The sequence below is a fragment of the Sus scrofa genome, chromosome 13, assembly GCF_054392235.1.
Source record: "Sus scrofa isolate SSC_HxYL_T2T_F1_AM1 chromosome 13, Sscrofa_HxYL_maternal_Yorkshire_Landrace_v2.0, whole genome shotgun sequence".
Taxonomy (NCBI): domain Eukaryota; kingdom Metazoa; phylum Chordata; class Mammalia; order Artiodactyla; family Suidae; genus Sus; species Sus scrofa.
This window is the reverse complement of record NC_139395.1, coordinates 75,175,471-75,202,961: the sequence shown is the minus strand read 5'-3', so window position 1 is coordinate 75,202,961 and position 27,491 is coordinate 75,175,471. Positions and strand designations below refer to the sequence as shown.

The 27,491-nt window shown below is 39.9% G+C and overlaps 1 protein-coding gene and 1 long non-coding RNA gene across 19 annotated transcripts in view; one reads left to right on the top strand and one right to left on the bottom strand.

Moving 5' to 3' along the window:
* LRRN1 (leucine rich repeat neuronal 1) overlaps positions 1 to 26,673 on the bottom strand; it is a 42,429-nt gene extending 15,756 nt beyond the window's left edge. Inside the window, exons 1-2 of one of the 3 annotated variants that reach the window (XM_005657078.4) lie at positions 26,200 to 26,673; positions 25,329 to 25,489 (exon numbers count right to left, since the gene is read on the bottom strand). The gene's annotated coding sequence lies outside the window, so the exon portion shown is untranslated. Of the gene's footprint in view, positions 1 to 25,328; positions 25,490 to 25,834 lie in introns of all 3 variants that reach the window. The other 2 variants (XM_013990103.3, XM_003358504.5) reach the window with 2 other exon arrangements.
* The window catches only part of LOC106505658 (uncharacterized), a 1,202,834-nt gene that overhangs the window by 533,217 nt on the left and 642,126 nt on the right, over positions 1 to 27,491 (top strand). The gene's annotated exons all lie outside the window — the stretch shown is intronic.

The window sequence follows — 27,491 nt, the reverse complement described above, 5'->3', positions numbered from 1 at the left end:
TTAATATCTTTAAATATTAAATATATCTGCCATATTCCATATGTGAAAACCTATAATTAGAAACAGTGTATTATGGTATGAATCTTCGCTTGGAAGGAAACCTCTTTCGTACTTTTTTAAAAAGCATTATATTTACAAAAATTCCTTTCTTTTGGAAGACCTATTTTTAAAGGCAGGCAGAACTTAGAGATACCCTAGGTGATCCAGGATGACCCAGTTCATTGGCAGAGGAAGAAAATAAAACCCGAGTGCCTTGATCCCAAATTCAGCATTTCCTGATCTGACCACTTTAAAATTCTGTGTTGGTTTTTCTGGTTCCCAGAGAAAAATTTGATTGTCCCTTCCCTAATTTAGTTATTCGTAACTAATAAAGACTCAACAATACTCTGGTATGCTTGGGCAGTACAAACGGACTAGTGCGTAAAGCAGAGGATAGACACAAGTGATCTTTTGGTTCCTCCTCATTTTCCTTCCTCTTCTGGGCCAGGGCAAACCCATCACACTGCAGGTGCAGTATCAGCCAACACCTCTGGGAAAAGCTCACAGGCACAGGTGGTCTCCAAGCTGAGGGAATAAGCTGAGCCACAATTCATTCAGCTCCTGAGAGGAACTGGGCATGGATAGCGCATCAGCCCTCATAGGAGGGTTGGCCAGGCATGGTAACCAGGGTAAGTTTGGGCTGCATGGACCAAAGAATTACAAAAGAAAAATTTTAAAAGGCAAAAAAAAAAAAAGAAAGCCAAAAGCCCTGAGCCAGATGGCATGAATCCAAGTCTAAGGTGGTGGCTTGGCATGGTTGCAAATGTGCTTGTGAAAGAGTCCTGCGTAATAACATCTACTTCAGATTCTAATTGGGCTTCAGCTGATCAAAGACAAGCAGGCTAGCCTCCCCATGAAATATGGGCAACATCAACTGTGACAGCTGGATAAGGCCTTAGAGATCACCTGGCATATCTACAACAACCTCTCATTTCACAAAGGATACCTCAGAGAGGCGAGGTCACATATTGGGAGGCCAAGCTTGATTGCATTCCTACTCACCGAACACAGGATCCTTTATAGAACCCTGCACTACTTCACCTAGTCTAGGGTTAGTTAAAATACATATTCTGACAAGGTCTAAATGGGTAGGATCCAAAGCTCTCTGAACAGTGTTGGCCTCTAGCACTCCTTTAATCAGCTACCATTTATTAGAAGCATAAGAAAATATCATTCAATGTAAGAAGAATGCAATGGCTTGTTCAGTAACCTCCATCTTATCTTCACTTAGGTAGGTCAGGGATAAGGTAGACAGCTCAATCAATCATGCTGATGGCCAACTTATTTCAAAATATTAAGTCACGTCAGCTAAACAATGATCACTGATTTTTTTTAAACATGTCAGTGAACTGATCATAACAGTTAATCTGTTCTATGAAAGCACGGCCAAATTGAAAGTTTAATTTGTCAAACACATCAATTAAATTTCTTTTAACCTGATGATGGATTACGTGTTGCAAACTCTGTAAGGGCATATATATTCAAATGTAAGAAGTGTATGGGGTCCTACTGTACAGCACAGGAAACTATGTCGAATCTCTTGGGTTAGAACATGATGGAAGATAGTATTAAAAAAAAAAAGACTGTATATATAATGTATGACTGGGTCACTTAGCTGTTCAGCAGAAATTGAAGGAACATTGTAAATCAACTATAGTTCAATAAAAAATGATTTAAACAGATTTGAGTGGGGGAGTTCCCTGATGGCTCAGTGGGTTAAGCACCTGGCATTGTCACTGCTGTTACTTGGGTTACTACTGTGACACAGGTTCTGTCCCTGGCCCGGGAACTTATATCATGGCAGAGACAAAAAAAAAAAAAAAAGATTTGAGTAGGAGTTGGAATGGAAGCATGCATTCCATAGGATAATATAATAATAATATATAATATAGCTAACTTTACTAATAGACTTTCTTTAATAAAATACTTATTATGTACAGACCACTACACTGAGTGACTTACATGTGTATGGATAAAGTATGATCATCCCTACTTTTCACAGAGAGGTAGAATCACTTGTACAAGAGCTCAAATAAGACTGAGTCAAGGACATAAGGCTCGTGACCTAATGCTGTCTAGTTCTGAATCTTATCTGGTTTGAAGGTACTCCAGAGACTGGAGCATTAAACCACAAGTTAGGTGACCCCGCTTCTCAGCTCTGGTTTTGCCTCTGACTTGGATCATGCTGGCCATCTTTCCTGTGTGTAAGTGATGAGGCTGGGCCAAATCCAGATGTCTTAGGCCTCCTTCAGCTCTAGAGCTTAAGGTATTTGACACTTCCTTTCAAATACCTTTCTGGTTTCCACTCTTTTTTTTTTTTTTTTTTTCTTTATATAGCCACACTTTCAGCATATGGAAGTTTCCAGGGGCCAAATCAGAGCTACACCTGGGGCCTAGGACACAGCCATGGCAATGCCAGATCCAAGCTGCCACAGATTGTGGAAACTGGATCCTTAATCCACTGAGCGAGGCCAGGGATTGAACTTGCATCTTCTCAGACACTATGTCAGGTTCTTAACCTACTGAGGCACCATGGTAATTCCCATCTGGGTTTTCACTCTTAATAGGACCCATATGAGCAGCACTCTTTATGACTGAAAGCAAAAGACTTGAGGCTGGCTTTTTAAGAGAAACTGTGTTTAGCAATTTTTTTTTTTTTTTTTTTTTTTTTTTTTTTTTTTTTTTTAAGAAATGGTCTAGGGAGTTTCCCAATGTAACCCAGTAGATTAGTGATCCAGCTTTTCTCTGTGGAGGTGCTGGTTCAGTCCTTGGCCCAGCACAGTAGGTTAAGGATCTGGCATTGCTAGAGCTATGGCATAGGTCACAACTCTGGGTTGGATTCAATCCCTGGCCTAGGAACTTCCATATGCCATGGGTATGGCTGAAAAAAAGAAAAAAAAAAATGGCCTAAAGAGCAGACTGAGCTAGGCACTACCTTTGTTACCTTGGACAAATTAAAATTAATTCAAATCTCTGGGCCTTGGTTTCTTCATTTTTTTGGAGGGGGAGTGTCAAATATCTGCTTCATGTGGGCGTTGTAAGAATTAAATGAGAGAACATGTGTTGAGCAGTGCTTGGTACAAAGCAGAATCTCAATAATCATACATTTCCTTTAGATTTCTCAACTTAGAAAATTAGAATCGGGTGCTGAAAACTAAGTACTCTACCCTTTCAACAAGAAAATCAATATATTCCTTAAAAGTTATCTGGAACAGTTTTCTTTTGCATTTCTCTTCTTTTCTTGCTTCTCTCTCTCTCCCTGTCTCTTTCTCACTCAAGCCTAACCCTTATTTAGTGCTTTGTTTTTACCTCTTAACATCTTTGGGAAGTAGGAACTATGATTTTCCCTTCTCACACTGAAGAAACCAATACATGGAGATATTAAGTAACTTGCCTAGGACATACAGCTAAAAAGGGATGGAGCAGGATTTCAACTGAGATGGCCTGGCCCCAAAGCCCCTAAACACCACATCCCACATGTCCCATGGTCATCCTGAAGAAGACTTGATTGTGAATCAGATGAATGGCACTGTCAATGAATCAAAAGTATAGATCAGTTAGCTAGGAGCACTTATAGCTCTTAAAGGCAATACTCATTCTTCCTGGATGATGGGGGCCCAATAGATCACAGAGAAGACCTAGGGTTGGTTCGTCTCTTTGCCAAAAAGCTTGGATACCACTTAGGCATCTTCTATCCTTTTGTTAAGGACAGAATAGATTTCCAGAATACTAGATTTTAGAGCAAAGACACAGGAGTAGTTCTGTAGTTAGTTTGCATTGTATCTGGTAGGTCTCATGTTTCTATTTTAATACAAAATACAGATGTATAAGCAGGTGTCCTTTTCCTTTAGACCAAACAATGAAGACTCCAAAAAGGTTTAACCTGCAAACTCCCCAGTTATTACATCTCTGCATTCAAAGTTCAATTCTCCCTCTTTCCCAACTCATTTTCAGAAGGTATTTTCAAAGGCAATGTCATTTTTGGAATTAAGAAAAAATCACACATTTATTTTAACGAGACAATGCTAATTAAATCTTTGCATGCTAGTTACTTAGGATTTGAATTTTGCAATTTAATGGCAAATCTCTTTAAAGCACTGTGTTAAAAAGTGCATAAACCAAGCATGATGGAGGATAATGTGAGAAATATATGTGTGACTGGGTCACTTTGCTATACAGTAGAAAACTGACAGAACACTGTAAACCAACTATAATATAAAAAATAAAAATCATTGTATATATAAAAAAGTGCATATACCTCTCTACACTGAGAGGCTGGGCAACCAAAGCATTTCCATTACTCTTTGTCTCGGAAAGAAGTGTTCCAAATGAGTTACATCCTTCACTAAACAAAGGAACAAAAAATATAGCAAGGAATGGGCATTTACCAACACATTTACATAGTTATTTTAGTTACTTTGGGTGCAAAGATGTGAACAATACACAAATGGAATTAAATCGTTAGCCCAAGAAAGATACAGGAAGCATCTTTTACAAATAATGACATATTTTCTAGCCTTGTAGACACTTCCAAACTTTACATCTAATGTTTGTTATGGGGCTGTTTTGGCTGTGTAGTAGTCATAATAATAGTAGCGGTCACTACTTAACTAATAGCAGTGAGCGCTTACATGGCCTCAGACACTGCACAAAGTACTTGACACAAGTTATTTCATTTAATGAGGTGGGAACAATTAATTTTCCTATTTTTATGGATGATGAAATGGAGACTCAGAAAAATGAAATAAGCTGGCCAAGATCATGGAGCCAACAGAATGGTGGGGGTTCTATGTGAGTCTGGGCATCTGAGGCCAGAGCCCAAATCCTGTTCCTCTTCTATCCCAACCTGTCTGGGCAGGGAAAGTCCTTACTAATATTTTAATCTGCCAGGACTAAAGCAAGTTTCAGGGGGTGGAGACCTTGTTTCTGTCTTATTCATAATGACGCTGGCCTGGCATCTACAAAGTGGGCACTCCATAAATAAATAAAACAACTGACTGAATCAATTAAAGTGTGCTTTCCAGTTAACCTGAATATGGCAACAATTTTAAGCTTGCAAATGTTCACAGTCCTACTGGCTCTCTTTGACTTTTGGGCTGATACAAACTCTATGCTTTTAAAAGGGTTTATTTTATTTTTAAAAAAAGAAGAAGAAAAAAAAAGGATATGCCGTTTAGTACCTATCTGCTCCCCATTCATCTTAATGCTTGTGATTTAGGAAAATCCTACTCTCTGGATCATCTTTTTCTTTAGATTCTGATGAAATCAGAATTCAGCCTAAATGCAAAAGAGGTCTAATAAACTGATGCCTAATTTAATTAGATAAATTTAATTAAACAAGTACTCACTGGGTGTGTTTACTGTGTCAAAGGGCCAGAAAGACCAGACTCTGCCCTTAAAGAATTTATAGTCCTGTGGGGAGAGAATCAGACAAATACACAAGTGACTCTGTAAAATAAGATACATGTCAAAAAGGAGGAGGGAGTGAGTAGATTTATGGATCCTCAGCAAGGAGAGGTGAGAGCTGCCAGTCTGTCACAGCTCTATCAGTGCTAACCAATACAACCCTCTGATGATGGAAGTGTTCTGTACTGGCACTTCCTAATAGGGTGGCTACTGAGTAGCCACTGAGCACTTGAAATGTGGCTTGTGTGAAGAAGAAATTAAATTTAAAAATTTTATTTCAACTTCTTTCAGTTACATGTAAATATCCAGATGTGGCCAGCAGTTACCATATTAGGCAACAGTACCCTAGATATACACACTTGGTGTTTAACCCAGGAATCTTTTTAAGAATGCAGATTCTTGTGCCTTATGGAGATTTCGATGAAGTAGGTCTGAGAGAGGGTCTGGGTGATTAAGGCTCTAATGCAGACCACGTTTAAATACTCCAGCCTTAGTCCATCCTGGCTCGGCTCTGCTGTATTACCACTCATGGGTTCAAAGGGTCTGGCAAGTATGTTGGCCTGGGCCTGATAACTGCAGACACGTGGCTTGACTTGGCTTTGCTCTAAACCACTCTATCTCCACCCACTCATCCAACTGCTTTTAGAGGTGACCCAAACTCAAAGCTAATATATAATTGAGTGTAACGTTGTGTTTTATTCCTCTTGGTAAGTACTGTGCCTAACACAGTGCCTGCCCTTTGAATATTACATAAATGTTTGCTGAAACAACCAAGAAATATAACAAAATACATTTTCAACAGTCTTCCACTTAGGGAGACTACCACCCCAGAAAACAAAGTACAACTGGAACAAGGGTATGGATAATGTAGCACAAAAAGTAAACACAGGAGAGCCAGTTCACTCTTAAAAAAGGTGTATCATTTGATTCTAGAAGGAAATTCACAGAGAGACAATTCTTTCGTCCAGAATCTCGGGATAAGGCCAACAAAAATCTTCATCACCAACAAAAATCTACATTCAGACCAAGCATCAGAGTGCACCATTGTCCTCCTTACCATCATTGGAAATAGCAGTTGACAGAGAACATTTTGTGTAGAAAATAACCTAAACAAAAAATGTATACCTCTGTAGGAAATGCGATGGTTCTTTCCTAAAGACAAGGCAGAGTGTGTGAAACTTTTTAGAAATTGCGAATTTTTGATGGCAGTTGCCACACACTGTCTAACGGAGTGCTGAACACTGAGTGGGCGCCAAAAAAGACTGCTAAATGAAGAAGCACCTATTTTGTGTTTTAGGCATTTTAGTTGGCTCCCATCAAAAACATTTCTCATTTCTGGATCATACCTTTGGGCAAGATAACTGTAGAAGATATGAGGTAACATAAACTTTAATGATTTTAAAGGGTAGTAATTCTAAAAACCAGAAGGCAGGAGTTCCCGCTATGGCACAATGGGATGGGCAGAGTCTCTGGAGCACTGGGAAGCAGATCCCATCTGGCCAGGCACAGTGGGTTAAGGATCCAGCATTGCTCCAGCTCCAGTGTAGGTCACAACTCCCACTCAGATCTGATTCCTGGCCCAGGAACTCCACATGCAGAAGCAGGGGTGGAGGGGCAAAAAGAAAAAAAAAAAAAAAGAAGGCAAATTCATATTACTATGAGAAAGGTGGAAATGGTTTTTGAGAACTCAGGAAATTATCTATTTCCCACTAGAAGAAAGGGGGTAGGAAAACATATCAAATGAGGGTAGGAAAACATGTCAAATGAGACGGCAGTTCTTCAGAAGACGAGAAGGCACTCAGGCTTTGGAGCCAACAGATTGAATGAAAATTTGGCTCTACACGCACATATGTCACTTTTCTTCTAGTCTCTGGGTCTTCGAGAACAGTATAAGCATCCTTTCTTCATGAATTCTGTCCTTCTCAAAAAGATAGGTTGAAGTCCTCATCCCTAGGACCTCAGAAAGTGACATTTTTGGAAATAAGGTTGTTGTTTGAGATGTAATTAGTTAAGATGAGGTCATATGGAGCAGGGACTGGCCCCTAACCCAACATGACTGGTGTTGTTATAAGAAGGAAGATGCTGTGAATATATAGAGAGAATGCCATGTGTCAGTGAAGTTAGAGATTAGAGTCTTGCAGTTGCCAAGCAAGGAACACCAGTTTGCTAGCAAACCTCCAGATGCTCAGAAGGGGTAAGGAAATATTCCTCCACAAGTTTTCAGAGGGATCATGACCCTGCTGATATCTCAATACCTTTATTTCAGGTATCAAGATATTGACACCTGTTATTTAAGCTACCCAGTTTTGGTACTTTATTATGGCAGTCCTGAAAAAAATACAGTGCTGTATGTGTATTAACTACTTTGCTATTTTTATATGAATGCTCATTTTATTTAATATTTAAGGTGACAGTTCTCCTCACCCTCCTCCCCACAACATACCTGCAGCACATAACTGATGATGAAAGGAGGTTGTTTTCGACCATTGCCTATATATCTTACAGAGGGGGATACCCATTCTTAATTTTAAAAGCTGTGGTAAAGTTGATGATCTTTACACTTCTTCTCTAGGACTTAGCAGGCAAACTAATGCTTATTCATGAACTATCTCAGCTCTGCCAAAATAATTTTTCCTCTAATATTTTGAAAGTCATATACCAGGTAGAGTTTGAAGAATTCTTGAACCTACGGTCTTTCAAACCCTTTTAAAACTTGTGATTCTAAGACAAGCAAAAGAGGCTGAACCAAGAAAAAAAAATTTTTTTTTCTGTTTCTTGCAGGAACAAGAAAGTTTGTTTTTTTTTTTTTTCTTTCTAAGAAATGAGCTATTTGTATAACTGGAATCATAAAGTAGCAATTTAACATTATTGAACTAAGAAACTGACAGAAGGCTAAACAGAACAAAACATGAACTAACAATTGGGCTATTTTTATTGCTCCTTTTTAGTACCAGCAAGTGCAATGATAAAAACTACCATGAAATCAATTAATTTTAGTCTTTTTTACAAATTACTTTAAAAAATAATCTCTTCCCATAATATGAAATAATTCCTTTGTAATTATCAACATGATTAAATGTTAAAGAAATACAAAATCTTTAGTTTGGCAGCCTTAATATGCCTAGAAGGCTCAGATTCATTACTTCTTTTTAAGTACTTCATAGTATATTGCTTAGTATTTTCAGTGTACATGTAGATTTTAGCATACCGTGTTAATAAATTTTGCATAAAGAGCCAGTTGCTATAATGGCTCTTCATTATACATTCAAAACTACAGATATACCAATGAAAAAAAATAGACTCATCATAGTTGGTACTGAAAGTGCCAGTATGTAGGCTGCTAATACCAACACTGTAGATTTTCGGATGCCAGCCAAATCAAGAAACTCCATTAGACCATATCAGATTTTCTTTTGCTCCCAGAATGAATATGAGAGTTTGTAATAGTGAAAATAATTTCTTATCAAAAAAGGTAAACATTTTCACGTGCTTCAGAATATTGCATTTTTCTTTGCTCAAAGGTAGTCCTATACCATCCTTCTTTTATATATATATATATCTAGTAGTAATCTTTATTAGCTAACATATGTTCTCACAGTTTTTATTTAAAAAAATGAAAGCATCCAGGGTCTTTAAGATAGGAAGCTACACTTTTAGCTCTGATCTAGGTGTTATTTCTCTAGAGTCTGACTGCTTAGATTTTGCCAATTAGAAGACTAAGTGCTGTTTAAACTTTAGATGAGAAAATGTCGAAAACATATCCCTTCCACATTAAAATGTCCCTTTAAAAACTGCAAAGCAATATATACAAAAGTGTATGTATCTTCAGCATAAAATTTCTGCAATTCAAGGTAAAGATTGCAGTGTTCTGGTGAGTGACAGTATTTGCCCTTCAAATTGATGGATCTTAAGCACACCGTATCTCTACAGAATGCCATATTTTTTAAAGAAGCAAAATAAAGCCATCTGTCCCTGAACTCTTAAACATGTTAAGTTCTTTTTCTAAACTATTTTTATGACTGTCTAATAAGGACTCAAAAAACTTAATTTTATTCAAGAGAGGGGGAAAGGATGAATACAGTAAGAAGTTTGCCTGCCTGTTCAGACCTTCCCTCTGAAGGCTTGGGGGCACAGTGGCTCTCCAAGGAAGAATGTCAAGATGGCCAATAGCCAGGGATGGGGAGCCAGATATAGAGCAAGAGGGGCAGCACTATGGAAAGTACTTTAGCTGCATTCTCACAGCATGAGATGGAATTATTCTCATTTTATAAATGACCTTAGGGCTCAGAGATTAAGTGACTTGCCAGAATTCCCACAGCCACTTGGTGAAAGATTTGATATTAAAACCAAGTTTGTTACATTCTGAAGTCAGTACCCTTTCTGTGAATGCACCCACCTCAGTAATCTTACTGGACCTTTAGTAAACATTGTGAATGCAATGCAGAGTTACTGCAGGTACACATAAGAAAACTAACTTGTAAAGTAAAGCTCTGGTTAACCAGAAGATTAGCCTCAGGGAATTTTTTAATTTAAAGGTTTCCTAGGAAGCTTTTAGTTTTAATCTTTAGAACCCACTTTCTTACCTTTGATACAGATAGTTAATTTTTTTTTTTGTTTTTTTTTAAAGATGTATTTTCTCTAAGGCCCTGATAATGAACTCACGTTGGAATTTTTTTTTAATCTAAAGCCTTGGTTATTAACTTATTTTCTTCCAATTTCCCATTTTCTCTTAAAAGTGGACTCCAGAGGAAAAATATTCCAGTTAATTAGGATTTCTGGTAATCAGGTTTTTAAATTGTTTTGGTAAATTAAAATTAAGTAAAAGCTATCTCTCCAAATTTGAAATAGTTTCTTATTATAGATTCTCTTTGATGTCAATGTGTTCACCTATGTTAGTATGCATTTGAAACTAATGGTCCAATACGAAAGTGCTCAGATCATCTATGACCAGGACTCCATAAATCCACGGGAGCACATTAGTGGGATGGTCGTTAATTAGACAGTTTAGGCTTTGTGTAATCAGTGGTGCAAAGGAACAGCTGAGAACATTAAAATGTCAGCAGGTATTATAAATCATAATGCATTCTATAGTCTCTCATAATGTGTCTTATTAAATTAAAGTTAAAAAGAATAGTTTGAGCTAAATTTCTATATTGCCATTTGGAACCATTAAAATCTAACATAGCCCAATGCTATTATAAGATCATCTTTATTACTTTAAGACCTCTTAGTTGTCTAATGGAAACTGTAGTTACTTTTTGAACTTTAAGTATAGGAGTCATTTTTATTGAAGCAAAATTAAAGTTATGTTAGAAAGTTGACTAATGGTTATTTCTTGATAAAATACATTTTAGAATAAATTGCAGTGCAGTCTTATCTATCGAGGACTAACATGCACCTTAAAGCTTTTTGTAGAGTTTTAGGTTTAGCCATTTAAACTGTGGAATGTGGAGTTCCCATTGTGATGCAGTGGCATCAAATCTGACTAGGAACCATGAGGCTGCAGGTTTGATCCCTGGCCTTGCTCAGTGGGTTAAGGATCTGGCATTGCTGTGGCTGTGGTATAGGCTGGCAGTTGTAGCTCCGATTGGACCCCTAGCCTGGGAACCTCCATATGCCATAGGTGCAGCCCTAAAATGCGAAAAAATAAAAATAAAAAATAAAAAAATTAACTGTGGAATGTTCAACTGGTTCTAATAGTGATGGCATATATTACACCGATTTATTATTACTTCAAAATATATTTAAATGAGGATAATGAAAACAATTTGAACACAAGACCAGAAAAATGAGAATTATTTTCTTAGAAAATTAATCAACTTTAAGCTTCGGTAGCTTGGAATGAAATATGGACTGGTACCTTATTTATGCTTCAGGATTTTTATTTTTTTTACACCTGCAGCATATGGAAGTTCCACAGCCATAGCAACACTGGATCCAAGCTACATCTGCAACCTACACCACAGGTTGCAGCAATGCAGGATCCTCAACGCATTGAGGTGAGTGTCCAGGGATCAAATCCACATCGTCATGGACACCATGTCAGGGTCTTATCTACTGAGCCATGGTGGGAACTCCTGCTTAAGTACTTTCAAGTCTCAAAAATCTAACAAGTACACCTTTTGGCACTCATGATAAAATTGCGTTTTCACAAATGTTTTCATCAACATGTGGCTGGAAATTAGGATACTGTACCCTTCAAAGAAATGATAGAAATGAATTAGAATGGTTGATTGGTTAGATTTTCTGTGTAAGCCCAGGGTTGCAGGGTGGAGGGTGGGAGAGGACAACTGTATGCAAAGAAGTAGTGTCCTGAGCCAGTCGTGAGCCATTTCTTTTCAAATCCAAGTTTAGAGACATCATGTTGTTACCTTGAAATTGGTCATGGTGAGTATATTTACACCACAGAAATTGGCAAACACTACAAATCAGGCTTATCTTTTTGGAGAGCTGACTTTTAAATATTTACCAGCACACCACTGGTGTAAAGGCACTGAAGTAGGAGAGCTGGAATAGGTTCATGGAATTAGAACTATTTCATTATAAATGATATTCAACATGTGGTAAAATAGGAATGGAGATCAAGACAGAAAAGAAAGATGGTGCCTAGCTATGGAGGGCTTTTAATGCTTCACTAAAAAGTATTCTCTCAATTTATTATCCTTCTCAGAGACCTAGCAGAAAACAGAAGGTACATTCAAAAGGAAGTGAATAAGGCAAATTTGAAAAAAGTGACTATTTACAAGGCAAAGACAAGATTAAGGTGAACTCATAAAGGATGGCTAAACACCCCTGAGTTAGCACTGTAGGGAGCAGAAGCCAACAAGAAGCCAGATGGCAAAATATCCACTAAGACAGTCTATACAAGTCTGATTCCCAGAGTACAAAGCAAATTTGAGAAGGGTAGGTAGGTTCTGGAGGAGTATGGAGAATATCCAGCATAGGCTCACTATCAGTGGGGACCAATAAGTGTCTTTGCAGGGAGCTATAGGATCATTTCTGTAATTCAGAAAGACTGATCCACCAGCTGTGTGTAAAACAGGAAAGGAGACACAAAAGATACAGGGAAACCCACTAAGAAACACTTTTGGTAAGCTAAATAAGAGGGCATGAGAACTGGAATTGGGATTGTGGTGATAGGAACAGAGAAGGACCATATTTAGGAGGCATTAGAGAACTACAAGTAGAGAAATATCTATCAGATATTGCAGTTGACAGATGTGGAGAAAGGAGAGTGAAGAGTTAAAAATAATGACAAAGTATTTAGCCTGGATGACTTTGAGATCATGGCTGCCCAAACAAGGTACGGCATGCAAGAGCTTATTTTAAGAATGGGATGAGTTTGCATTTGTGTGATTAGGAAGAGAGAGGTTGGGATACTTCTCCCCCTGGTTCCCTCCCTGCTGGGCCAGTCTGTAGTGACTCTGTTCCTCTGCAGAACACCATGGTGTCCTCGTGCACAGCTGGAGCTCATTTTGGATCCAAACCATGGCCTCCTCTTGACCCTTCCATGATGTTGTGGTTTTTTGGGGGTGAAACTATCCAACAGGCATTTGAAAATATAGGACTAGAGTTTGGGAATGAAGTTATGGTCAGAGAGACATTTGAATGGTTTCCTCATAAAGATCTAGTATAGAAGACTTAAGATCTCAAGGCACATGGAGAAGAAAGCTGAATAGTAATAAAAGGGTTCAGGGAAGCCACAGATGTATTGCCATAAAGCATAGTACAAATACAAAGGAAAATGGCATCTTACTAAAAAACAAGTGACTCTTTGTACACCACTCCTTTAGTAACTATTTGGTGATAGTGTCTAAATTAAGTTATATGTCAGTACAAAGATGGAGCTAAAGCAGATTATTACAGGGGCAGCATGCTGACACAGTGTTTAAATGATCTCTGTTATGAACCATAATACTCAAGACTAGGCAGAAAAGTAGATCTCTTCACAGAGGACAAATCAATAACAACTAGGTTTTATGGTCATTAGCACCCTAAATGAAATTACTTACCATCTAAAGCTCTTGGAGAATCTTATACACTCAACATCAGTCACCTCTTTCAAGTTAACCAGCTGTGGCTAAGTGCAATTTACATAATGGAGATCAGGAGCAAGAATAATATTCCATACATGGAGCATTTGCATACCAAGCAAGAGAGATATTCTTTTTTAAAGATATCCCTAAACTAGTATTTTTTTTTTTTCTTTCTTTAGGGCCACACCCATAGCATATGGAGGTTCCCAGGTTAGAGGTCGAATTGGGGCTGCAGCTGCCAGCCAACACCACAGCCACAGTAACATAGGATCTGAGTCCCATCTGTGACCTACACCACAGCTTACGGCAATGCCAGATACTTAACCCACTGAGTGAGGCCAGGGATAGAACCATGGATACTAGTCAGATTCGTTTCCTCTGCGCCACAACCAGAACTCCCTAAACTAGTATTTTTCAGTTTACATCTGTGGGCAACACTGTCTATATGGTCAGTAAGCCAGTGTCTTAATCAGGGTTCATCCACAATAAAAGGAAATGTATTAATAGGGAGTGGGGAAGGCAATGGAAAGCAGCAAATAAAAGAAGGCATATTAGCTAAAAGTTAAACAACATGCCCAAGACCATACAGAAATGAAGGAGAGATTTTCTCCTGCTGCTCCCCTTTGCTCTTAGATCTTGGCATGTCAGTCAAAATATGCCAGGCATTGACATGCCACTCAACCAGCCCAGGGCCCTAAACGCTTGCTCCTGCTTTTCATCCTTCCAGGATTTCAAGCTTCCTGTTGTCTTCCTCTTTCCATAACTAGATTCAACACATCCCATGCCCTCTACACATTATGCAAACTCTCCCTTTGCAGAACTTCATAATATTGTCTTGTCTGAATTCCAGTATATTTAGAGGAAGGGGGAATGGAAGGTCTGAGATTAATGGCCCCCCCTTTTGTTCTCTTCTAAGCCTTACTGGTCTTCTCTCTGTTCCTCAAACCCATCAAGCTCCTTCCAACCTCCAAGTTTTAGCTCGCAAAGCTCTCCTCTGTACCTTTGTAACTTTTGCTTACCCTTGAGATTTCAGTTAAGGAGGTCTTTGCTTAGAAGCCTCCATATAATGTTCTATTGGCCTTGTGAACTTCTCTTTCATTGGACTTTAACACAGCTGCACTTTTACATTTCCTTATGTGATAGTTGGATTAATACTTTTATCCCACAACAGAAGGCACATGGGAAGGGACAACAGTTCATCCTGTTTTGCTCATCATTGTATCCCCAGCTCACAGAAAAAGATCTGCACAGAGGTGGTGCTGTCAATATTTGCCAAGTGACTGAAGTCAATGATTGTCATGTTCTGAGCACTACAGCCAAAGCTTTCCCACATATCCACATAGCAACCCCATGGGATCATATCATTCCTCCATTCTATAGATGAGCGAGCTTAGGGGTCAAATAAATTAAGTCTTTTAACCAAGATCACACAGCTAGTATGTGATAGAGTTGAAAGTCAAACCCAGACCTGTCTCATCTGATCCCCTCTTTTTTCTGCTGGCTGTGGAACTTCCACAGATGATCACTTAATTATTTTGTCTTGTCTCTATTCATTCTATCTCCCCAATGAGTCTTGAAGCTTATTTGGGATGGAAATAACACCTTGTACATTTTTTAATCCCCCTCCCACATCCTGCTAATAGCACTTGATATTCTACATGCATTTAATAAATACTTTTTGATTAATAACACCTCCTTGGCATTAATAACATAAAACATACCCAAATGAGTTCATCTTTCTATAATCACCTCTCTAAAATAGTAATGCACTAACATCTCTGAGTATATTTCAGGTTTAACAGCTACTAATTTCTACCAAACTATTTAGAAAATAATTTTTAAAAAATTATGTTGAAGAAACAACATGGCAAAATGAAATAGATATATGATATGGAAATCCCTTGCTTCTTTCATTCACTGAACATTTGTGTGTTTTCCATGTGCCATGTGTTCTTCTAGGTGCCAGAGACTTGAGGCTGAGTAAAGCCATAGTCTTTCTCTTAAGGAGCTGTTTGGTGGAGGAGGTGGTATTACAGAGATGTAAATAAGTAATCCTAAATTAAGATAACATTTCTATGCCTGAAGTGAGGACACAGAGATGTGAGAAAACCAAAGACTGTGTGACTAACTCAACCTGGAAGAAAATGAGAGTTGAAAGCACCTGATCCTATCAATAACTGGCTGTGAAACATTGGACGAATTCTTCATCTCAGGTTTTTTCCTCATCTTTAAACTGGGCATAATACTTACCTCCCAGAGTTGCTATACCCTCCTCTCAGTACACTTAGAAAATGCTATTTATTGGCTAGAGTAACCAGAGGTGACTAGCTGAGTGGTAATAGCTGTCCCCAACTGCTAAAAGTATCAGTATATCCAACTACATATAAATGTACCCACCATTCAATTGGGAAGCTCTAATTAGGAGGATTTAAACAGGCAGTGAATATAAAGTTCTCTATAAATGATTATTATTTCCAGCACCCCTGAAATTTAAAGAAAATGAGGCACTTAATAGTATGCTAACCCTTCCCATCAAGTGTAAAGGTAGAAACTGCTAGCTGAAACAGGGTAGAGGTTATAGCAGATAAGTCCTAGCAACTTCTTCTTCCTGTGTCAGCCCACCAAGGGTCTCCTGAATATGGCTTGCCTGGTACCTCCTCTTGCTTTGTAACTGACCCTACTCCCAGGAGGAATCTTGGTTATACTTAATCATTGAGTTCTTATCTGGTCCCAACCAGGAACTTTGTAGTTGATCGAGAAACAAGATGATAAAAGTTATGAAGATGGTGACACTAAGAATCAACAATAATAATACTAGCAACATGATTTATTGAGCATTTACAAGATGCTAGCCATTGTTCTAAAAGAGTTTTATATGCCACAACAACTTTGCCATCTAACAGTGGATCCCAGAGAGTTGAAGCTTTTGGATCTGTTAGTTCTAACAGTGTCTGGAATCCAGCTCCTCTCTGGGGAACAATAGTTCCAAACTCTGAACCTGTTCTCTCTGGTTAGAAAATGTGATTCTATGAATCAAAATTTAGGGACCTTATAATACTTTAAGAGAGAGAAACGAACAAGTGGATACAGAACAGAATCTAGCAAAAAAAAGACTCTAATGTATTCATCTTTGGCAGTTTTTTCATAGCACATCCGCTGGTGCATCCACTGGCTCAAGATTTCTTGGATGCCTGGACAAACATAAAGCTCTTTTGGAGTCCATTACAAAAGGTGACAACCATGTGAATTACTGATTTCTCAAACTTCTAGTTGGAATCTTCTTGTCTCTTAAAATACCACCACTTGTCTCCCAATGAGCATCTAGACACGATAGCAGCCAGAAATGCCAGATTTCCTCATAATAATACCACTTCTACCCATTGCTACTATTTACTCCTTCATCCAGGAACTGTGCAAAGGGCCTTAGGTACATGATCTCACTGAATGAGTCCAATGATTCTATAAGGCAAGTTCTGTTATCATCCCCATTTCACATATGAGGATACCGAAGCTCACTGAAATCATTCCAGGCCACAGAGCCAGAATGCGGTTTTAAACCACTTCTTCCCAACTCTGAGACCTGCCCAATTATCCACTCTTTGCCCTGCCTTGGGCTGTGTTTCCCATAACACTGTGGCAGGGACTCACATTGTTCTGATACATCATTGTATGCCAGAAGGATCTCCTTGAACAAAACAATCTATAGCAGCAAAGCTCAAGTAGTTTCTAATATTGCTAGCAGTTTTAAGCTCTTTTAAAAATTACTCAGTACTTTTCATAATATTCAGCAATCTACTTACCTCTGCAAATTATCAGTATCTTTTCCACGATTAATAATTTTATTTCTTTTTTCTGTGTAACAGAAAGATGCTTTTCAATTTTTAGGAATCTTCTAAAATTAGACTATGATAGAACTCAATAAGTCATGTGATGGTAATGGTTAGGAGAATGCAATCCTTAAGTATTCATTTTCATCCATTTACAATTATGTACCTCAAATACATTTTTAAAATATACTATTAATAATTCCAATATAATTTTAGAGGATCATTTATTGATGATTGGTTAAATAAAAATACCAAGCTACATTTCAAAATTTAAAGTACTGAAAAACATCATTTTATATAAAGCTTACTTTAATAATGGAATTACAGAATTTTTAGAGCCAGATGGACTATGAAAGTTAGCCTAGTCCAATCCTTTTGTTTTATAGCTGCAATTAAAGAGAAAGAAACATAGCCAAGTACTTTAATGGTGCAGGTTCAGAGTCAGACCCAAGTTCACATCCCTGATCTGCCGCTTACCAGTTCTGAGACTTCATTTGTCATCCACAGTCACAGAGCCAGTTCTTGAAAATCCCCAGCTTAGAAAGTAGGACTGCTATAAACTAATAATTCAAATAAAGGACTCTCTCCTCTAAAACAGATGTATATTCTATTCATTCATTGGACAAATATTTATTGAGTATGCATTAATTCTTGGCCTTGGGCAAGTTACTTAATTGCTTTGTGCCTTAGTTTCCTGAGCTGTAAAGTGGGTATCTACATTACAGAGTTGTTGCAAGGATTAAGTGAATGAATGCAGATAAAGTGTGAGAAATATTTCCTGGCACATTGGAAAGGCATAATAATATTGATTAGCCTGATCTTTCTTCTCCTGCTTCCACATTCTGTATTAGGTAAAATGGTGGGCCCTTAGGATAAAATTTGGGAGTCCTATGTAGTATTTTCTTCCTAAAAACTAAAACATCTTATTTGCAGGGAGCAAATCTCTTACTCCATTGCTTAATCCTAAGGGTAAAGCCATTTGGAAACTTCTTCCTAGGGTTCTATTTTGACAGTGTTATCCTTCATGCATGAAGAGAAAATTTTCCCACCAATATTTGCCCACATAATTTGTGCTTTGCCTTCAGATGGCTCTGAAAAGACTCAAGTTTTTCACCTAGGCTCCCAGGTGAAAAATATGAGTTTATAAGTATGTGCAAAAGTTGGCTGGGATTCCAGAAACAGACTATCCCCATAGGACACAGCATAGCTAACTGGTCCTTTGGGGGGTTAAACCTGACGTGTAGTTTTCCTTGAAAAGAACCATAATCAGCTGGAAGAACAAGCGGAGAAATCCAGTTAATTGCCATTCCAGCGTCTTCAGAAGTTCTATCATGGTTGGATGAGTTAATATAGATTCCATTAGTGTCTTGGAAACTCTCAGGTCATGGCTGAAGTCCTACATAACTCTCACTCATGATCTTGGAAATCACAGAATTATGAAGAAGAAAAGAACTTGAGCAGTCAGGCAGCTACTCAGTCTTTCTTCTCCTAAGAAAACATTACACCATCCCAGAGAAATGAGAAGTAGTTACCTCTTTAAGACCTTGGGAGAAAGCTCTCTCCAAAACTTATTTTTAATGTGCCAGTCTTATGATTAAAAACAAAATCATAAACTTCTCAGTATGGAATCTAATGTCTTCCCTGTGTATGTGTGTGTGTATGTGTGTGTTATGTATACACACACAACATTTTCTTGGAGGAAAGATAAAATACCCCTGTTAAAGAAAAAAGCAAAAATCAAACAAAGCCAGAAAGCCATGCCATTACTGCATCTCTTTTCTAGGCAGAATATCTTCAAATCTGTCCATACATTCTGGGCTATCTCATTTTCTTACCCTAGCATCAATCTCCTATGAACCTTTCTTCCCAGCATGTCATAGGTGTTTTTTTAAGCTTCTGAGGTCAACTTGAAGTAAAATATTAGAGAGAAAGTCTGATTAGTCCTTAGGTGTCTGGGAAATTCTGCTTAAATTTCTCTGCATGATACATTTTAATTGATGTATCCCAGATCCTTGGTCTCTCTGGTAACCCAAGAGCAAAAATGCTGAGTCACTGTCATACTATTACCTGTTCTGACTCCGTGGTCCAGGGAGGAACCTTAGTGTGAATGGGGAAGGCACAGGTCTAAGAGAGGCAGGGAGGTTTGTCTTATCCCAGTTCCATGTTCCCCCTAGATGAATGATCTTAGACAAATTGAACTTGCATTAGGAAGAAGAGCCTTGCAACCCCTCTTATTTTATAGCTAAACCTTTAAGTAATAAGTGAAGTATTAAGTGACTTGTCTAAAGTCACACTGAATCTCTCCATAGCTCCAATTCCTTAGTTATTGAAAAAAGAAAGAAGGAATGATAAAACTTGGTGTCTCAGAATGTTGCAGGTCAAGTGAGATACATATTTAAGGACTCTGCAAAACATAAGGTTCTAAAACATGAGGCATTATTCACTCAGCCATATCTTCTCTTTATGTAGCTGGTACAGCCCTATGTTTCTTGCCGCTGTCACTGACATTCGTTCTGTTTCCAGTCTCCTCTCCTGACCATGCAAGACACTGAATTCTGACTGAGCCCTACAAGGAATTACAACTGCATCCCCTATGAAGCTCCTACTTCTGTACAGATCCTGTAGCTCACTTTTCCACCATTGTAGCATGCTATATTGCATTTGCCAGTCTCCTTGTTATAACCTTTACTAGATCTAAACCCACTGAGGGCAGAGCCGTGCCCACCAGAGCAGGATTCCTTAACTCTCAGCATGACTGACAGATACTTTTCTGTTGCAGAGGGGTTGTCTGTGCATTTTAGGATGTGTAACATCATCTCTGGCTTCTAGCCAGTAACAGCCCCCTCCCCTAGTTATGATAATAACTGACAGAAACGTCTCCAAATATTGCCAAGTGTCCCCTGGCAGGCAAAATCAGCCCCAGCTGAAAACTTCTGTGCTAGATCTAGCTAAGTGCCTTTTTGCAGTGGGTACTCAATAAATAGTTGCAGAAGAATACATGACTGCTGGCAACAAAACGTTTATGATGGATTTAGTATACAAGCTGCAGAAAGATCAAACTAATTTCTTTTGGTTTTAGTACCTCTTACAATGCCCGGCACACCGCTGGTCCTCAGTATGTATTTAGTGAGTGAACAAGTGTTCTCTAGTCCTAAGCAGCTTCCTACATCCCAGGTAAAATTCTTTCCCTCAAAAGAGGTGATGGGGAATTCAAATGCTAGGGGGAGAAAAATTTGGAAAGAAAAAAACAATATCTTAGCTGTGGGATTAGGAACCAGAAAAATCACCTTGCTGTCTCCCCCAAACCTTTAGCTTTGCATTTAATCCTGACATATAAGGCAGAAATCAAATTCTTTGCAGTGATAATAGTAGAAATATCTACCAGTGTTCCTGGATCCTTTAGAACACAACTTGGATAGGGATGCAAAGGACCAGGAGGGATGCAGGACATCAGAAGGTCACGCATTCAGTCATTAGTGTCAGAGCTGGGAAATGAGCCTGTGCCTTCCTGACTCCCTGTACAGTACTTGATTACAGTGATTATTATGGATGCAAATTAAGACTTATTACTATTGTGAAATAACAATGCAGGTTAATGATATTCTTTATTGCCATGCTAACATTTTTTCTAGAGGGGAAAATTGTAGGCACGAAACCAATTAAGAAACCTTTCTTTCTTTGTAAAGCTTTTTTGGTTTTCCTAAATGAAGATTCTCTCTTTGTGCTTACTGCTTAATAATGCAAACTGATTTTTTGTCCCCTAGGTCTTACTGAGATGGATGCTAATACTTGTGCTGTCCATTTTTTCCTGTATGAATCAAAAATGACTATGCTAATACATTATCTTGCATTATCTCACAAAGGGCAGTCATGAATAGGAGGAGCAAATATTTTGAAATGAATACTTAATGGACATCCTCCTGTAGAGGTTAAGCATTGCTGTAAATGCCTCCCTTGGAAATCTTTGTTAGTCACAGGCTTGTGATTGCCTTTTTGTGGACACCACTGTAGGCTAGTTCTCTCATGATTGAAATGGTGACCCCCCAAATGACAACGGATTAATTTATTCACTCCTCAAACTTTACACAGTTGTCCTTTACTCCCAGGTCTACATGATATTTGCCACAAAAACCTTTCATGTGGAAGGATGTCATGTCACTTGTATATTGTTAATGTAACTATGGTAACCAAAAAATGCCACCAGTATATCTGTTTCATACACAAATGAGACAGCTGTGGAGTCCCCATGTCTGCCAGTGGTATAATAGATGTGAGCTCGGATGGCCTGGGTCAGAAAATTACAACTCATTTATATTAATCAGAGCTTTCAAATAACATTTAAACTCCTGAGCTCGGAAGAGTGTAAATGGAAGGCAATAAGCCACTGTGAAAGTGGTTTTCACTCTACAGTTTTTAAAGCTAAATGTTGGAAGTAAAGGCAGCAGCATCTTTGGAGGGCACCCTCAAGTCAGAGTTGATGGACCTCCAGTGCATATTAAGGCAAGTTTAAGCCTAGTTTCTTTGCATTTCAGGATAATTTTCAGGGTACTGAGTGTAATGGTTCCATTCAAGTTAAATATTTGTGTTAGTTGTGGTACTGGAGGCACAGCTGCCACAAACCTTTTAGCAATCTCACTGGTTAAGGTAGTTAGTCTTTCCAGCCCTATCTGTCCAACCCTGTCATGATACAAATGAGGAAACTGAGGGCTGGTAGGGTTAAGAAACTGGTCTAAGATCACCTAGTTATGACAAAATAGCTTAGGTACCAACTAAATAACTGATAAAACTGCTGATAATATCCTACCTTTGTTAGACCTTTTGAAAATATTCAAAAAGTTTAAAAAGTCTGCATATTGTTTATTTTGAAAATAATACTATAACTTAAAATGTCATACATTTTAATGATTGAATAATGTGCTTAACACTTCTATAGGATGGCCATAAATAATGGAAATACATACGATGTTATTTTATCATGTGCTGTGATTGCAATGTCAGTAAACCATTTATTATGCACTTGTCTATGTTTTGAGACTTGGATGCTCCATCTAGTTATGTATCAGTAAAGCAGATGAACAGTACTATGCTAAAACAAGAAAAATTTTAAAGAAAATTTCATTTAAGAAGACTTGTAGAATGAATGGTTCCTTTGGTCACTGAAGTATTGCATTTTACATAAAGGATTTAACTTTTGTCTCCATTCTCCACTTTGAACCAACACAAGAGAGAGAATACATGTTTCCCTGACTTCATCTATATAATTATAATTTCATCCTGAATAAAATATTAATCAAAGGTCTATTCATGAGTTAAACATACTTCCATTGTTCCCAGAAACCAAAATATGATTATGATTCTAAAATGGAATTTGTTTTATCTCCAAGTCTGCCTTAACCAAAAATAGATGTTCAGCATAATGATTTTGAGAAATTAAATATGATATTTGAGTAACCTTACATTAGTGCTCAAGTGAATCAAAGAACTATTATTGTGTAGCTTAAAAATAAATTATAAGAAAGCATTATGAAAGTCTAGTAAAAATGACACATTGGTACTATAATTTATCATATTTTATGTGTGGTTTATGGCTTATTTATGGTGGCATAAAAAGCCCACCATTAGGATTATTTATAGTCACACCCAACTGGCTTGGGAAGTAGCAAGATAATTTTTTAGAGGCAAATTTTCTTTAGTATCTACTCGGTATGTTCCCATAAGTGTCACTGCTTTAGAATATGTGATAACTGTTCTAACAATTCAGGTCAAGAAGCTGGCCCTCGTAGGGTTTAACCAGAGAGAAATCAATGGTTGAGTTTTCCCTTGCTTTTTGGGAATTTCAGATACTGACCAGAACTTCCTTTGTTAATGTTCACAACCAGAGACTGCAGTTGGATCTGGTCTAAGATTTTATTTAGCAGTGTGATCCTTTTCTAGTAATAAGTACTTTATTACCTTTATGGACCAAGGAATGAGCCCTAATATTCCCTTTCATTAGACTTGCAGAACTAAGATTTCACATCGGCAGGATAACAACCAAAGATAAGTCCTCACAAATGTGAGGCTTTGGTCATTTTAAAGTTACTAGTTTGTTCAAAAAAATACCTAGGTGATAACTTTACAATAAAATGGCTTATTGCCTAGTTTAGAAATGTCAACTACATTTTATGGTTAGCTCTCAAGTCCATAATAAAGACAGAATCCCAGGCTTAAGTCATATAAGGGTTTATTATAATGATCTGTTACTTTCTGACTTCTGGATTGCTCTCAGACAGAAAATGTAATCTTGGCTATAACATTTTCTTACTTAAATTTGACTCAATTCATTTTCCCCTCCTGGGAAAATACTGCCTATGTGTAAAAAGTCACTGAACCAGCAAAAAATAACTTAGGGAAACATGTAAATTGCAGACTAACATCTGTTACCCATCCCCCAACTCCTGACACTGAGCCTCAAAACAATGTTGTCTTTTTTCCTTTTTTTTTTTTTTTTTGTATTTTAATGTCCCTTTCAGTTCATATATAGAATACAGGGGCAAACACTGTTCAGTGAATAGGTTCTTTTTCCCCTCAGCTATGTTTGAGGCTGACAAAAGAAGAGGCCACTGAGCTGGCTTGTCAGTAGGTATAATCTCTGTGACTCACGTGCAGCCTACACTGCCCGCCTTTTGTTTGGTGGTTGAACAACGCCAGGAGGTGAGCAGTGCAGTGATCTATTAGCTACTCTTAGACAAGGCAGAAATTTCTCTGTGTTAGGGTGGCTTGCATGCCTGCCTCTCTATTCACTGTTATGTCCTGTGACATGAAAACTCCCAGGTGACTAGGAAGGTGACGGTTCCATTACCTGCAGTTCTACAAGTTTGGTGCCTGTCACTAAAGTGATTTTGACTGAACTATGGACATTCTATTGAGATCTTCCTGTCTGGCATCTACAACTATCTTCCCCTAAATTGTATCTCTCTGAGGATGGACAGCCAAGTGTGAGTAGAAGATGGGATTACTGAAAGGAAAAGAACAGAAACTCTAAATAGAAGTTGAGGAGTCAATTCAGAAATTACTTCAAACCACCAGAAGTGGAATTAAGTTACCGTCTGCTTCAGATAAACATTTTCCTTACTAGCTCAGAACATCCAGCTTGAATATTGCACAAAAACACACAGCCAGGTAAAGAGCAAGCAGTACTTGGAGCTTTCAATACAATAGCACTCAGAAAATTTGGCTCTTGAATAAAGGTGTCAGCAAGCCTTGGAATTCCCAAACAGAAAAACTCACTGTGCCTTTATTTCATTTTCTTAAGGTCTATTGTTAACTAAGGACTCCTTGTGTTTTCAAATTCCTTCATGTGAATGGATGAGGCCAGACATCTGCCAGGATTTGCTCACATTTGCATGCAAATCAGAGACTTAGGGACACATGGCCCCAGAGCCAACAACACTACTTTTACTCTAGACTTATAAGGATCAGAGTACCTTCCTGAACTTTCTACTCCTACAGTCCTATCTCTTAGAAATAAAGTAATAAGTATATTTGAGTAATTTAATTTCTTTAGACCATCGCGGCAAAGCAAATTACAATACAAAACAAAATACTGTCTATCAAAAAAACAAAAAACAAAAAACAAAAACAAATCTTACAAACAAAAGCTATACCTGTTCCTCACTTAAGTCCACTTTTCCTTTATTATCTGGGTCTGGGAATGAAAATGCTAATGCTAACAGTGGTATAAGATTTAGAGAGGGGTCTATTTTCTTGGACTCTTGGCCTTTGCTTGTGTGGGTCTAATGTCTCAAAACCGTTCACATCCTGGTCATTCATTCATTCATTCATTCAGTACCAGGCACTGTTCTTGGGCCTTTGGCTACAGCGGTGAACAAAGCAGGGCAGGTCCCCCTCTCCCAGAGCAGGTACCACTGCCAAAACTCCCAGGGCTCCATGCTCGCTCTCTCTCACAGTCCTGGGACGGGTTTTCCCACCAGTCCCTTGAGTGCAGCGCCCCTCCAGCTACTTGATCTTTCCACCCTACCTGGGCCTGCCAGGCAGGGACTCCTCTTCATGGAGGCAGTCGCAGCAGGGCCCCGGGAAGGCTGCTGCCCACACCTCTCTCCACGCAGCACAAGGCACACGCTGGCAAACTTTCCTCGCTTTCGACCCCGGCCTCTGGGAAGCCAGCAACCGGCTTCTTGCCTGGAACAGACCGAGTCTTCCCTCACAATCCAGCATCCCTGGCAAACCTCCCGAGGATGCCACCCCTTCTAAGCTCAAAACGTGTAGGGTTAGGTCTTTCCCCCACTTATGCCATGCGATAGTTGAGCAGATTCTTCCGAATGTTCTGACTTCAATACACTCAATGCTTTGTCAATTACAGCCCTTGCCCTTTTCTTCACCGGTAAGGCCACCGCCTTCCTCCCTCTTTTCTCTTTCCATGGCCTGCCACCTTCTTTCCCTGTCTCTTAGTCCTCTTTCTAACTCCCCAGGGCCCCCCTTCTGCGCTTTTTCTCAGTCTTCGGCTGCATTTCCCACTTCACCTACCAGCAGCACTCCTTCCTCCAGATACCTCGGCATCACCCTTCCCCGCGCTGGTCCCTGACATCTAGCGGGATCTCCTCCTGTCACTGCTTTTTGCCTTTTTCAGTCCGGCCTGTCTTCCGAACTACCGTTCTTCTCGACTCCCGTGATTTTTTTCCCCCCCGCGTAAGGAGGGTACTAGATTCCGGGTTTCCCGACTTCATCTTTTTCCCGGCTCCTTGAACAGCACCCCTGGTACCCCTTCGGCCCGCGATCTTGTCCCACGATTCCGCAGACCCTTCTCCAGCCCACCACGCCGCCAAGTTTGCCTCTACTTCTCGCTGCCGCCCACATCTCCCGCCGCCGCCCGGCTGGGCGAGCGCACTTACCCCGAGGCCCGGCTGGCGGGGGTGTCGGGGTGCGCACGGACCAGGCACCGGCGGCGGCAGCAGGAGGAAGAGGAGGAGGAGGAGGACCTGCTGAGCGGCGCCTCCCTTCCAACCCACAGGCACTGGCTCCTTGGGGGGCTCCCGGCAGAGCACCAAGATGAGAGGCGAAACAGAGACACGAGCAACAGCTGCTGCGCGGGCCCGTAGTCAAACCCACTCACGGGGGCCAGGCAGAGGGAGGCAGGATTGGGGAAAAGGGTAGAAGTGGGGTGCAGAGGGCGGGGCAGCGAGCGTCCAGGTCAGGAGGAAGGCGTTCGGGGCTCCTAGGGATTGCCACCGCGCGGATGCCGCTGCCCGGGCTGAGGCCGCCGGCCCCTCTCCCCGTCCGGAGGGCGCTGCAGGCGCGGGCGCACGGGCCTCGCCTAGCTCCCCGGCTAGCTGCCGGCGCCCTCGGTGCGCCCCGCTTTGTGCTCCCCGCAGCCGGCGTGCACCTGGTGTAAGCAAAAGCGGTCAGCTGATGGGCTGCGCGCCGATTGGCTGCTCCGCGATCTCCTCCCCTCCCTCCCGACCCCCTTCCAGGCCTCCCTCTCTCGTCCTCCCGCCCCCCACACCCGCCCCTGGCTCAGTCCCTTGCTGGGGCACCATCTGTAGCCTGCCCAACAAAGGCGTACCGCCGCGGGTCTCCGGTGGCCTGGCCGCCCTGTGTCGCCGCCGCGGCCGCTGCAGGGAGTAGCGGGCCGCCGCTTTTTGTCTGGGGACGACAGGCTGCGGCTGGGTTAGGGAGGCAAAACACATTGCCGTATTTTAGCAAAAGACATAAGAAAAAAAAAAAAAAAAAAAAAAAAAAAAAAGGCCTATGCTAGCCGGCCAGCTAGGCACAATGGGGCCGGACCTCTGTGCAACCTAGAACTTGGACTCAGGGATTGAGAAGCAGACAAAATTCAACCCGAGAGAGAGCCAAATCTCAGTATGAAAATTGGCCGTCGTCTTAAAATGAATGGCGATTCTTTGGGCTGTGTGTACATGCCTGGGTGTACACACGCAGAACTGGTCTGTGCCCTTGCCGCGGGAAGAGAGTATTTAGACACTTAAGTGAGAAGTCGCTGAGAAGCCGCTTCCGATTTAGGGAGGCTTTCAGAAGACGTTTCTGAAACTTTGTAATTACAGCTTTCTGATTTGTTAGGTATGAAAGTTGCGTTCCTATATCTGGGGGACTGAGAATGCAATCTGTTTGAAGTGAGGGGTGTCAGAGTGCAAGGTTGGAGCCACGCTCCAGAGAAGTCCTTGGTACT